The 13,189-nt window shown below is 49.1% G+C and overlaps 1 pseudogene; it reads right to left on the bottom strand.

Moving 5' to 3' along the window:
• Positions 1-350: 350 nt before the first annotated feature.
• On the bottom strand, positions 351-2,222 carry LOC103891107 (protein capicua homolog; annotated as a pseudogene).
• Positions 2,223-13,189: the final 10,967 nt, after the last annotated feature.

A 13,189-nucleotide genomic window follows, 5' to 3' on the forward strand; every position in this document is an offset into this window, starting at 1 on the left:
TTGGAGGGGAAGACGTGTACATAGTGGGCATGGAGGGCGGCTGTGGCCTAGTGGACAGGAAGAAGCAGTGGGCCTGGAAGAGCTGCATGATCAGGGCCGGCACTGGTCCAGGGCGCGTGCAGTGAAGAGGACAGCGCCTTCTCGGTCTCCGGTTCCCTGAGCCCGTCCTCGGCTTCTCCACCTGTACAGGCAAAGGGGAAGCTGTCCCCATCACACATGGCACACTTGGAGGTGTTGGGCTTTGGGCTGCAGCTGGAGCATCTTCTCTTCTTGCATTTGGGCATGGTGGGGTCCTCCAGTGCGGGATCCATGTCCGTGGGGTTCCCTCTTCCCCGACCCACAAAGCCCAGTCAGTTTCTCCTCTTCAGGCTCTGCCCCCCGGGTGGCTCAGCCCAGCTCCTGCCTAGGAAAGCCTTAGTGTTGGGAGGGACCGCGATGACTGAGGGGCCTGGTAGCTCCAGGTTGCCCACACTTTCAGGTCTCTTGCACCAGAAGGTGGCAGGATTCATTGGGAGGAAACAGGTCGCCTTGGAAGGCGTGCCTGAGCCCCTATCCTCAGGGGTAGGGGCCGTAGGGGGCCCGCTCTGCTGCCCTGACCAGACTTCTGGGCTTTGAAGGCTCCTGGGCCCAGTAAGAAGGAGGTGGGTGCCAAGGTTGAGGAGGAAGCATCCGAGTATGTGTAGGAGGAGGATGGGGTGGGACCATAGACTTCGCCAAAAACTGCAGGTGGATCGGGGGACCCTGGGGGCTCAGGATCCAGCAAGGGGCGGCAAGAGTAAAGGAGGAAGGAATGACAGGTGCAGATACCTTCCCACCAAAGCCCTTGTTGCCCTCTGGCTCCTCCCCAGAGCTGTTCCCACTCAGTCGGTCACCCACTCCTTGAACTTGAGATCAGTGTCAGTGGTGCTAAAGCCGTCATCAGCAATGACATCATCACCCCCTCCTCCTCATGGATGACCATGTGCCCCTCGTCACTTGCTATGTCCTCACTGGCCATGTGCTGGGAATGAGCGGCTCAGGTGGGCAGCAGCAGGGCTGCCCACTGGTCACCTCCCTCACCAGGGGCTGCAAAGTGGCCTGGAGCTCCATACTGAGTAGAAGGCTTTGGGCCAGAGTATGATGCAGTGCCAAACACCACCTGTGTCAGTTCCTGTAGTGCCTGACGGTCTATTTCCCTGCCGTCCAGGCTGTGTACCCCGCTGTGGGAGAAGGCTTGGGCCAGGCTGAGCCAGGTTCCCTGACTGTGTGCAGCCGTTCTGCCCCACAGAAGCTGCTCCTTGGTATCCGAACTCTGGAGTATCTGGGCTGCAACTGACAGGAGTTCAGAGGACACCCCAGGGGCAGTGGCAGTGCCCGTCTCTGATAGGCTCTGCTCCCACGAGCACTTGTACGCTTCTGCTAGCCCCTGGCTTGTGGGCTTGGCCTCTGAGCTGGACTTCTTTCGGTCCTTGTTGCAAGTGGGCCACCTTCACCTGGAAGGCCAGGTCGTGGTACTTCTGCGTCTCATTGGGCCCCAGGGTGTACCACCGCTTGCTCAGGATCTGGCTGACGGTCCGGTTATCGTGGTTGGGGTGACCCTGGTGTGCCCTGCCAGGGCCTGGTGCCGCTTGCTGAAGATCATGACTGCCACTCACGGGCCACCGGATGTGGTCCTTGTCCCATTTGTTGGGGCTGCGTCCATCCTTCTCAGAAGATGAGTCCTGTTCCTTGCGCAGGGCACTGAGGGACTGGGCCTAACATCATCTGAGTGGTAGAGGCAACTGGGTGTCAGGAGACATGACGGAGAGGAAAGCATCATCGTGGTCATTCTCTGTCTCACTATCCAGCAGGACTCCCCTGAGGGGCCCAGGGCTCCTCCTCCATGGTGGGAGGTGGGCTTTTACCAGGTTCCACCACCCCCAAAGTGTGTGGGGTTCTGGGCCCTGGGCTTTCAGGGCAGGTGGCCCCAGGGGGCCGCCCAGGGTCAACACTCCCTGTCCCACCTGGTGGACACTCGGGAGAAACAGCTGCTGACTTGGCAGGTTCTTTGCTCTGGTTGGAGGCCACTGAGTGACTGGCAGGTTGCTGGGCCTCACGCGGCTGCAGGGAGGGGTCAGGAAGGGGACGGAGTACCAGGAGAACACGGCCACAGAGCAAGGTTCCACGTTCCTCCACACAAACATGCCAATGCCACCGGAGGCCTCGCTGGACGCAGACATCAGGGGCCTGTGGGCCAAGTACATGGTCTGGGCAGGGGGTTCCTGGCAGGGGCTCACACCTCCTCAGCCAAGTCAGCTTGGACCCACGGAAGGGGGGATGAGAGGGGAGCACGAGGCCAGGCCTCAAGTTTTTTTTTTTTGTTTTTGTTTTTTTTGAGATGCAGTTTGGCAGGCTGGAGTGCAGTGGTGCGATCTCAGCTCACTGAATCCTCCACTTCCTGGGTTCAAGCAATTCTCCAGCCTCAGCCTCCCAAGCATATGCACCTTTACTGCTGAATATTATATATTTTCTTATGCTTTCATGTGATTAATTAGCATTCCTTTTCTTTCTTTTTGAGACAGAGTGTTGCTGTGTCGCCCAGGCTGCAGGGCAGTGGTGTGATCTCGGCTCACTGCAACCTCCGCCTCATGGTTTAATTGATTCTCCTGCCTCAGCCCCCTGAGTATTTGGGATTACAGGCACCCGCCACCACACCTGGCTAATTTTTTGTATTTTTAGAAGGCGTGGGTTTTTGCCCTGTTGGCCTGGCTGGTCTTGACCTCCTGACTCAAGTGATTCCCCCTCCTTGGCCTCTCAAAATGCTGGGATTACAGGCATGAGCCACCACACCCAGCTACTTTCTTTCATTTTTACTTGAAAAACTCCGTTAAGCATTTCTTTTAAAGTAGACCTAGTGGTCCTGAATTCCCTCAGCTTTGTTTGTCTAGGGAACATGTTATTTATTCTTTCTTTCTGAAGGATAGCTTTGTCAAATATAGTATTAGTTGTTGGCAGTTGTTTTCTTTCAGCACTTTGAATATATTCTTCAATTCTCTCCTGACCTGCAAAGTTTCTTCTGAGAAATCTGCTGATAGTTTAATGAAGATTCTCTTGTTGGTGTCATGCCACTTTTCTCTTGCCTCTTCAACATTTTGACTTTTGACTATTTGACTTTTGACTATTTGATTATATTGTGATTATATATATTTGGTTTTAACCTCTTTAGGAATCTTTAAGCTTCATGCACTTGGATGTCTAAATCTTTCCCATGATTTAGGCAGTTTCAACCATCCTTTCTTTAAATAAACTTCCTTCTCCTTTCTCTACTTTCCTTCTCAAACTCACATGACAGTGGATTGCCTAATGGTGTCTCGATGGCTTTCTTTTCTCTCTCTTTTTTTTCGAGATGGAGTCTTGCTCTGTCGCCCAGGCCAGGGTGCAATGGCGTGGTCTTGGCTCACTGCAACCTCCCACTTGGGCTCTGCAGCCCAGCCTGTCTTGTAACCACTGCCTCCTCAAAGCGACACCTGGCAGATTCTTCTTCCCTTTGAGGGAGAATCATCATTGTTGCTTCATCGCTTCTAAGACATTTTGTAGGGCATGGACAAGTTAAACAGAATGTGCTTTCCTCCCTGAGGTCTCGCTGTCCCACAGGCTCCTGGGAGAATGCCACAGGGGCCATGCACTGGTCGAGCTTCTCTGTAGAACCCAGGGGCTTCAGCCCAGAACACAGCATCTAGCCCTAAGCCTAGAGCAGGGAGGGAGTCCCGAATTTCTGCATTCACAGACCACCTCCAGAACTGTTATAACCAAAGGCATCCTGTTCTGTTATTTCACTTAAATCAACATGTTATTTTGTTTTCACTCACTCCTGGCTTTCTCCATGTGCCGAGCCCATGTATCCATGCAGTCATGTTCACAGGCTAGTTATGTTTTCCTTCTTACACATGAAAATAAATGCATAACTGGTGGAAGCTCTTCCGTGTTTCATATAAGCTCTCACACAGGTAAACCCTGGCCTTTGGTAGTAGCCCTGGAAAGATGTTTGCTGGGCATCTGCTCACTATGGCGGGGGTGTCCAAAGAGTGCTGGGGCTCAGCTCAGCAGACGGAGGGGCTCGTTTCCTGCCTCATGCCCAACACCAGAGACTGATGCTGGCCAACTCACAGGTGTGCCTCTTCTGGACAAGGGCCACCACTGACGGGGTTGGCTGCAGGGGCCTCACTAGGGCCGCCAAATGCTTTAAGAATTAACACTCAGGCTGGGCGTGGTGGCCAATGCCTGTAATTCCAGCACTTTGGGAGGCCAAGGCGGGCGGATCACCTGAGGTTGGGAGTTCAAGACCAGCCTCACCAACATGGAGAAACCCCTTCTCTACTAAAAATACAAAATTAGCTGAGCATGGTGGCGCATGCCTATAATCCCAGCTACTCAGGAGGCTAGGGCAGGAGAATTACTTGAACCCAGGAGGTGGAGGTTGCAGTGAGCCTAGATCATACCATTACACTCCAGCCTGGGCGACAGAGGGAAACTCCATCTCGAAAAAAAAGAATTAACACTCAGGCCAGGTGTGGTGGCCAATGCCTGTAATCCCAGCACTTTGGGAGGCTGAGGTGGGCGGATCACTTGAGGCCAGGAGTTTCAGACCATCCTGGCCAACATGGCGAAACCCCGCCTCTGCTAAAAATACAAAAACTAGCTGGGCATGGTGGCACATGCCTCTAGTCCCAGCTACTTGGGAGGTTGAGGCAGGAGAATCCCTTGAATCTGGGAGGCAGAGGTTGCAGTGAACTGAGATCACATCACTGCACTCCAACCTGGGTGACACAGTGACACCCTGTCTCAAAAAAAAAAAAGAACACTCACTCCCAGGGCATGCTCCCTGCACGTAACCAGGCTGCTCTCCCTCTGCAAGCTTGCACACTGACCCCTGGGCTCCCTTCGTGGGCACAGGCCAAGAGAAAGTTTGTGGCCTGAAAGAGCACTGGCTTGGGGACAGGCCACCCAGATCTCAGACCTATCTCTGTACTCAATAGTGTGAACAAGTTAGTAACCCTCAGCCTTGATGTTCTCATCTGGAGCAATTTTTAAAAATTTTTTATTGGCGGGGCATGGTGGCTCACGCCTGTAATCCCAGCACTTTGGGAGGCAGAAGCGGGTGGATCTCCTGAGGTCAGAAATTTGAGACCAGCCTGGCTAACGTGGTGAAACCTTGTCTCTACTAAAAATACAAAATTAGCTGGGTTTGGTGGCGTGCACCTGTAGTCCCAGCTATTCTGGAGGCTGAGGCAGGAGAAATGCTTCAACCTGGGAGGTGGAGGTTGCCAAGATCATGCCATTGCACCCCAGCCTGGGCAACAAGAGCAAAACTCCGTCTCAAAAAAAAAAAAAAAACCAAAAGGCTATATATATATATATATATGTATATATATATATATATATATATATATGGCCTCGTTGTAATTCCTCATGTCCTAGCATGCTTCTGTTTGGTTGTGTTTGGAGGGGTGTTACCTGGATGAAACTCTGGGAGATGCCTCTGCTTTTTGGGCTGCCCGTGTATAAATCTTTCCATAAGGGGAGCACTCAATAGTGTTTATTCACCTCCTCCACCCCAACCCTCCCAACCAATTTTCATTCCTCTTTTCTTCTTTTTCTCTGCTCTCACTTGGAGGGTGCCTGCCAAGTGTAGGCACAATCAGAACAGCCCGGGCAAAGATGATTTCCCTTTTCTTTGGATAGACTCACTGGCAGAGATAAAATATATTCACTAGATTCAAAAAGATATTTGTGCACCCGTGTTCATAGCAGCATTACTCACAATAGCCAAAAGGGGGAAGGAACCAGGTGTCCATCAACAGAAGAACGGATGACAAGATGTGGTCTATCTAGACAATGGAAGATTCTTCAGCCTTAAAAAGGATGGCAGGCTGGGTGCGGTGGTTCACATCTGTAATCCCAGCACTTCGGGAAGCCGAGGCAGGCAGATCACTTGAGGTGAGGAGTTTGAGTCCAGCCTTGCCAACATTGTGAAATCCCACCTCTACTAAAAATACGAAAATTAGCCATTAACCAGGTGTGGTAGTGCACGCCTGTAATCCCAGCTACTCAGGAGGCTGACACAGGAGAATCGCTTGAACCCAGGAGACAGAGGTTGCAGTGTGCCAAGATCATGCCACTTCACTCCAGCCTGGGGAACAGAGCTAGACTTCATCTCAGAGAAAGACTCTGTCAAAAAAAAGAAAGAAAGAAAGAAAGTGTCCAGCCTGGGCAACATGGAGAAACTCCGTCTCTACTAAAAATAGAAAAATTAGCTGGGTGTGGTGGGCACCTGTGGTCCCAGCTACTTGAGAAACTGAGGTGGAAGGATCACCTGAGCCTGGGATGCAGAGGTTGCAGTGAGCTGAGATCGCACCACGCCACTGCACTCCAGCCTGGGCCACAGAGCAAGACCCTGTCTCAAAAACAAAACAAAACAAAAAAACTAGAAAGCGAGTGATATGGATGTGGAATTGCTGCAGCTGTCCTGGAGACACACCCTTTTGGAGGGAGACCTATGTCAGGAGACTGAATTCTTCATTGGCTGAAACCCCCACTGCTAGGAGGGGCCCACCTGGAAGTCCCCATGCTGCTACCCTGCAATTCCATACTTGGGCACAGTAAGCACAGAATCAGAGATGGGACAAAGGACAGCATGGCGCACTGGGGAGCCCTGAGCCTTTCTGATGGTTACCCTGTCCCCAGGGGCCCCTTTCCTGAGGGCACACCCAGGTGTGAACTTCACCCAGCACAGGCCAGCCCCTCCAGGGCAACCCAAACCCCTCCTTACCCTGCTAGAGAGACAAATGGTGGAAATGGGGAATTGAATGGAGAGCCGAGGGGACCGGAATGGGGAGAGGGGAGGAGGCTGGGCTGATAAGTAAGAATTGCAGGGACTAAGGACATTTTCCAAGAAATGTTCTCCTAACTTTAATGTAGTTTAGGTAACAAAATAATATATGAAGTATCAATATTGACATCCTCAAAGAGGAGGAAGCTGCACATCAGAGAGCTAGTATAACTGCACAAGGCTGCACAGCAGAGACAGGATCAAAGCAGGTTCAGTGAAAACTCTATAGGCCTCCACTACAGACCCACTTCAGAAATCCACATTCTAGAATGTTCCAGAACCTATCACGTAACACAGGTGCCAAAGTACAACTGAAAAATAAACTTTAATGTTTTGAGCTCTGCCTTTTTTTTTTTTTTTGAAACAGGATCTCACTCTGTTGCCTAGGCTCGAGTACAGTGGTGCAGACACGGCTCGCTACAGCTTTGATAATCTCCTGGGCTCAAGCAGCCTTCCTACCTCAGCCTTCCGAGTAGCTGGTTCTCCAAGCATGCACCACCACACCTGGCTAATTTTTAAAATTTTTTGTAAAGATGGGGTTTTGTCATGTTGCTCAGGCTGGTCTGGAACTCTTGGCTTCAAGCAATTTTTCTGCCTCAACCTCCCAAAGTGCTGGGATTACAGGAGTGAGTCACTGTGCCCAGCTAAGACCTGCGTCTTTTTTTTAGAAATGAAGTCTGTGTTGCCCAGGCTGGTCTTGAACTCCTGAGCTCAAGTGATCCTCCTGCTTTGGCCTCCCAAAGTGCTAGGATTACACGCATGAGCTATTGCGCCAAGCCAGGACCTGCATCTTAAGAGGGGGACTTTAGACTGCAGGCCTCTTGCTTGCAAGAGAGATATAATTTTCCCAATCCATCCAGAAAGGTCCTTGTATCTTATATGACTCATACTAATTCTGAGAGAGTGATCATCACATTAGAGACTCTGGAGTGTACCCTGCTCATAACCTTCCTTCTGCAGAAAAAAATGTGATTCAGCAGAAAATAATGCACTATCTACACACAACACACCCTTCCTGGTTATCAGATTCTAGCCTTTTGTTGTCTTTGAGCTACTTTACAGCTCTGTAAATTGTAGGCAAATGATATATTGCCCTGTCTAGTAGAGGTTCTCCCTCGCTCTCTTGTTGAAAAACCAGTTTCCATTTGCACATTCATTTCACTATTCCTGACCTGTGAATGTGACTGTTCTTAGCTGCCCTTTTGAGCTGGTTATAACATCACCTGGCCCCCTTATGAGTTAAATAAAATGGTTAATACCTATTCATTTTCTATCTATGTGAGAGTCATAATTTCACCTTTTTTTGAAAATGATCTTGCAACACTTCCTTCATAGGTGTTTATGACAGCTCCTTTGCCATAAGAGGTGCTGGGGTCCCTTGCAGGGCATCCCATGAAGTGGAGTTAAGAGCAGCCGGCAGGTAGCTTCTGTTCCCCCAGGGCAGTCTCTCAATGGGAAGGGAGGTGAGGGGAGGAGGAAGAGAAGAGGGAGGGGTTCTGCCCAGTGGATGGGACAAGGTCTTAGCAAGACCTAGATTCTTAGGCTGGGTGAAGTGGCTCATGTCTATAATCCCAGCACTTTGGGAGACAAAGCAGGGGCATCACTTGAGCCCAGGAGTTCTATTTCAGCCTGGACAACAGAGCGAGACCCCATCTCTACAAAAAAAAAAAAAAAAAAAAACAGCCCGGCGCGGTGGCTCATGTCTGTAATCCCAGCACTTTGGGATGCTGAGGCAGGTGGATCATCTGAGGTCAGGAGTTCGAGACCAGCCTGGCCAACATGGTGAAACCCCGTCTCTACTAAAAGTACAAAAATTAGCCAGGCATGGTGGTGGACGCTTGTAATCCCAACTACTCAGGAGCCTGAGACAGGAGAATCATTTGAACCTGGTAGGCAGAGGTTGCAGTGAGCCAAGATCGCGCCATTGCACTCCACCTGGGCGACAAGAGCAAAAACTCCATCTCAAAAAACAAACAAACAAAAACTAGGTTATCTCTCTGGTTAAGCTCCTAGCCAGCTATTTGACCTTGAGTTTTAACAAGGTCTTTACGTTTTAAGGGTAAGAAAGGGTGTCAACCTCTTTAAGTTTTGAAGGTAAGGAAGGGTGTCAAAACTAACATTTATTTCCTGAGCTCTTGTTTGTCTTGTCTGGAGTGAGGCTGGAGAGGTGGGGTGATTGACCACGCTGGACAAGAAGCTAGGTTTCAGCAGTTAGGCAGTCTGCCTGGGATCCAGGCTCCTGATGACGATACTGACAGTAATAACAACAGCAGCAGCTACCATTTCTTTGGCACACATATGCCCATATATATTATCTCATTTAGTCCCCACCACTGCCTGGAAGGAAGGATTAATCTATGATCCCATCATTCAGACAGGAAGACAAAGGCTCAAGGTCACACCACATAGATTCTGGTTCTAAATTTAGCGAAGTAATAAACTCTTTATTGCACTGCCTTCGCCTCGTAGATGTGACAGGGCAATCCTTTGGCCATTGAATCACTTTTTTCCTCACGGGTAAAAGAGAGAGAATTATTACTTTGATCATCACACGTAAAGGAATGCAATGGCAGATGACCAAATGCCATGTGGTTTCTTGAGCTGGATTCTGGAGAGGAAGAAGGGACATTAGTGGAAAAGCTGGTGAAATCCCAATAAAGTCTGGAGTTTGGTGAATCATATTGTACCAATGTCAGTTTCCTAGTTTTGACAAATGTGCCATAGTTGTGTGAGATGTTAATGGAAGGCAAACTGGTGAAGCATGTAAGAAAACTTTCTATATGATCTTTGCAATGTTTCAGTAAATCTTTTTTTTTTTTTTTTTTTTGAGATGGAGTCTTGCTCTATCCCCCAGGCTGGAGTGCAGTGGCATGATCTCTGCTCATTGTAACCTCTGCCTCCCGGGTTCAAGCGATTCTCCTGCCTCAGGCTCCCGAGCAGCTGGAACTACAGACGCGCACCACCACACCAGGCTAATTTTTGTACTTTTAGTAGAGGTGGGGGTTTCACCATATTGGCCAGGCTGGTCTCGAACTCCTGACCTCGTGAATCACCCGCCTTGGCCTCCCAAAGTGCTGGGATTACAGGTATGAGCCACTGTACCCAACGCTGTTTGATTTTTTTACAATAAGTCTATGATACTTTTATAATATGAATGAATATATGTTTTTAAAAATTCATTTTTCTAAAAAGATAGGCTGAATCCATAAAAGAAAAAAAATAATGGACCAAAACTTAGAGAAAAGATAAGTACTGGCTGGGACTCAGGACTGTGGCCAGCCCTGGGCTGATATGTAGTTTGAGCAAACCACTGCCCTTCCCAGAGACTTGCCTGTGAAATGGGAGTGGGTAGAAGTGGGCAGGGCAGCAACTAAGGATTGAACTGAACTGATGACATCTCAGGCTCTTCCCAGCCTTAACAGCTCAAGATTTTGAGGCAATCTGGATTCCCACACCTGGTTAGAGAAGCAGATTAAGGAAATGATCTGGAGTTTGGAGTTCTCTCCCTCAGAGGATAAACACCACAATATTGATAGTCCAGGCAACGAGGCCAAATTCAACCCAGAAGAATGTTTTAGATCACACCATCTCTCATCAATCCCTAATTGAACTGGAGGTATTTAACTCTTTCTCTGCCGTTTTTTATCTTCCATTCTAAATCAGTCCTTCTCAAACTAAAATGTGCATGCAAATCACCTGTGAATCTTGTTAATATGAAAATGCTCAATTAACAGATCTGAAGTGGGACCTGAAATTCTGCAATTCTAACAAGCTCCCAGGAGATAGTGCTGCTGGTCCCCAGACCGCTATTTAAATATCAAGTCTCAGCTGGACACAGTGGCTCATGCCTGTAATCCCAACATTTTGGGTGACCAAGGAAGGAGGATTATTTGAGCCCAGGAGTTCCAGACCAGCCTGGGGAACATTACTGAGACTCTGTCTCTACAAAAAATACAAAAATTAGCCAGGTTCGGTGGCATGTACCTGTAGTCTAAGCTACTCAGAAGGTGGGAAGATCTCCTGAGCCTAAGAGTTCGAGGCTGCAGTGAGCTGTGATTGCATCACTGCACTCCAGTCTGAGCTACAGAGTAAGACCCCGTCTCAAAAGAAAAAAAAAGTGACAAAGCAGCATCCCTTTGTCACAGAGAAAACCTGGAAACTCCATTGTACTTCACGGAATTACTAAAAAATGACATGACACCAGACCATACAGGCTGTCTTCCCATTAACTGTTTTTCTGTTTGTTTTTGTTTTTGAGATGAAATCTCGTTCTGTTGCCCAGGCTAGAGTGCAGTGTCTCAATCTCAGCTCACTGCAACCTCACCGCCTCCGTGGTTCAAGCGATTCTCCTGCCTCAGCCTCCCAAGTAGCTGGGATTACAGGCACACACTACCACACCTAATTTTTGTACTTTTAGTTGAGACGGGGTTTCACTATGTTGGCCAGGCTGGCCTTGAACTCCTGACCTCAGGTGATCTGCCTGCCTTGGCCTCCCAAAGTGCTGGGATTATAGGTGTGAGCCACTGCACCCGGGCCCTATTAACCTGTGACCTGTCATTTCTCTCTTGTCTCTCATTACTACTTGCTTGTTGTCTACCATCTGTCCCCTCCACTGCAATGAAAATCCTTTGAAGGCAAGGACATTGCTGGGTCCCTAGCTTCTGAGTACATATTTAACTTTTTTTTTTTTTTAGAGATGAAGTCTTACTCTGTCGCCCAAGCTGGAGTGCAGTGGCACTATCTCGGCTCACTGAAAGCTCTACCTCCCGGGTTCACACCATTCTCCTGCCTCAGCCTCTGGGACTACAGGCACACCCACCACCACGCCCAGCTAATTTTTGTATTTTTAGTAGAGACAGGGTTTCACCATATTAGCCAGGATGGTCTTGATCTCCTGACCTCGTGATCCACCCGCCTCGGCCTCCTAAATTGCTGGGATTACAGGCATGAGCCACTGTGCCTGGCTGCTTCTGAGTACACATTTAAGGGCTAACTAAACATTTGTTGGATGAATGAACCTCAAAATTTTGAGGTAGTAAGTAAAAAAGCAAGTGACAGAAGGGTATGCAGTTTTGTTTGTTTGTTTGTTTGTTTGAGACAGAGTCTTGCTCTGTCACCCAGGCTGGAGTACAGTGGTGTGATCTTGGCTCACTGCAACCTCCACCTCCTGGGTTCAAGTGATTCTCCTGCCTCAGCCTCCCAAGTAGCCAGGATTACAGTCGTGTGCCACCACACCTGGCTAATTTGTATATTTTTAGTAGAGATGGAGTTTTGCCATGTTGGCCAGGCTGGTCTCGAACTCCCGAACTCAAATGATCTGCCCATCTTGACCTCCCAAAGTGCTGGGATTACAGGCATGAGCCACTGTGCCCAGCCCCATTTTTGTTTTAAAAAGAGTTTGAGGTCAGGTGCGGTGGCTCACACCTCTGGTTCTTTGAGAGAACTACTTGAGGCCAGGTGTTCCAGACCAGCCTGGGTGGGGAACATAGTGAGGCCCTGACTGAAAAAGTTATTTTTTTAATTAAAGGAAAATGGGTCAGGTGCAGTGGCAGCAAATGCCATTTTTTTCATATGTACATGCATTTGTTTTGTTTTGTTATGCACAGTGCCTGGTCATAATATATCTATATCTGTATCTATATTTTTTGAGACGGAGTCTTGCTCTGTCGCCCAGGCTGGAGTGCAATGGCGTGATCTTGGTTCACTGCAACCTCCGCCACCCAGGTTCAAGCAATTCTCCTGCCTCAGCCCCCCAAGCAGCTGGGACCACAGGCACGTGTCACCATGCCCGACTAATTTTTTGTATTTTTAAGTAGAGATGGGGTTTCGCCATGCTGGCCAGGCTGGTCTTAAACTCCTGACCTTGTGATCCACTCGCCTCACCCTCCCAAAGTGTTGGGATTACAGGTGTGAGCCACCGCGCCCGGCCATAATATATTTGTTAAAGAATAATGCCAGTGTGGTGGCTCACACCTGTAATCCCAGCACTTTGGGAGGCCAACGTGGGTGGATTGCTTGAGATTAGGAGTTTAAGACCAGCCTGGGCAACATCGTGAAACCCTGTCTCTATAAAAAATACAAAAAGTTAGCTGGGGCCAGGCCAGGTGGCTCACACCTTTAATCCCAGTGCTTTGGGAAGCTGAGGTGGGCAGATTATCTGAGGTGGAGAATTCAAGACCAGCCTGGCTAAGATGGTGAAACCCTGTCTGTACTAAAAATATAAAATTAGCTGGGAGTGGTGGTGCGCTGGGTAATCCCAGCTACTTGGAAGGCTGAGACAGGAGAATCCCAGGAAGGGTTACAACCTACATTAAATAATAATAAAAAAGAAAGAGAAACTAA

This window comes from Pongo abelii, chromosome 6 (genome assembly GCF_028885655.2).
Source record: "Pongo abelii isolate AG06213 chromosome 6, NHGRI_mPonAbe1-v2.0_pri, whole genome shotgun sequence".
Lineage (NCBI taxonomy): Eukaryota > Metazoa > Chordata > Mammalia > Primates > Hominidae > Pongo > Pongo abelii.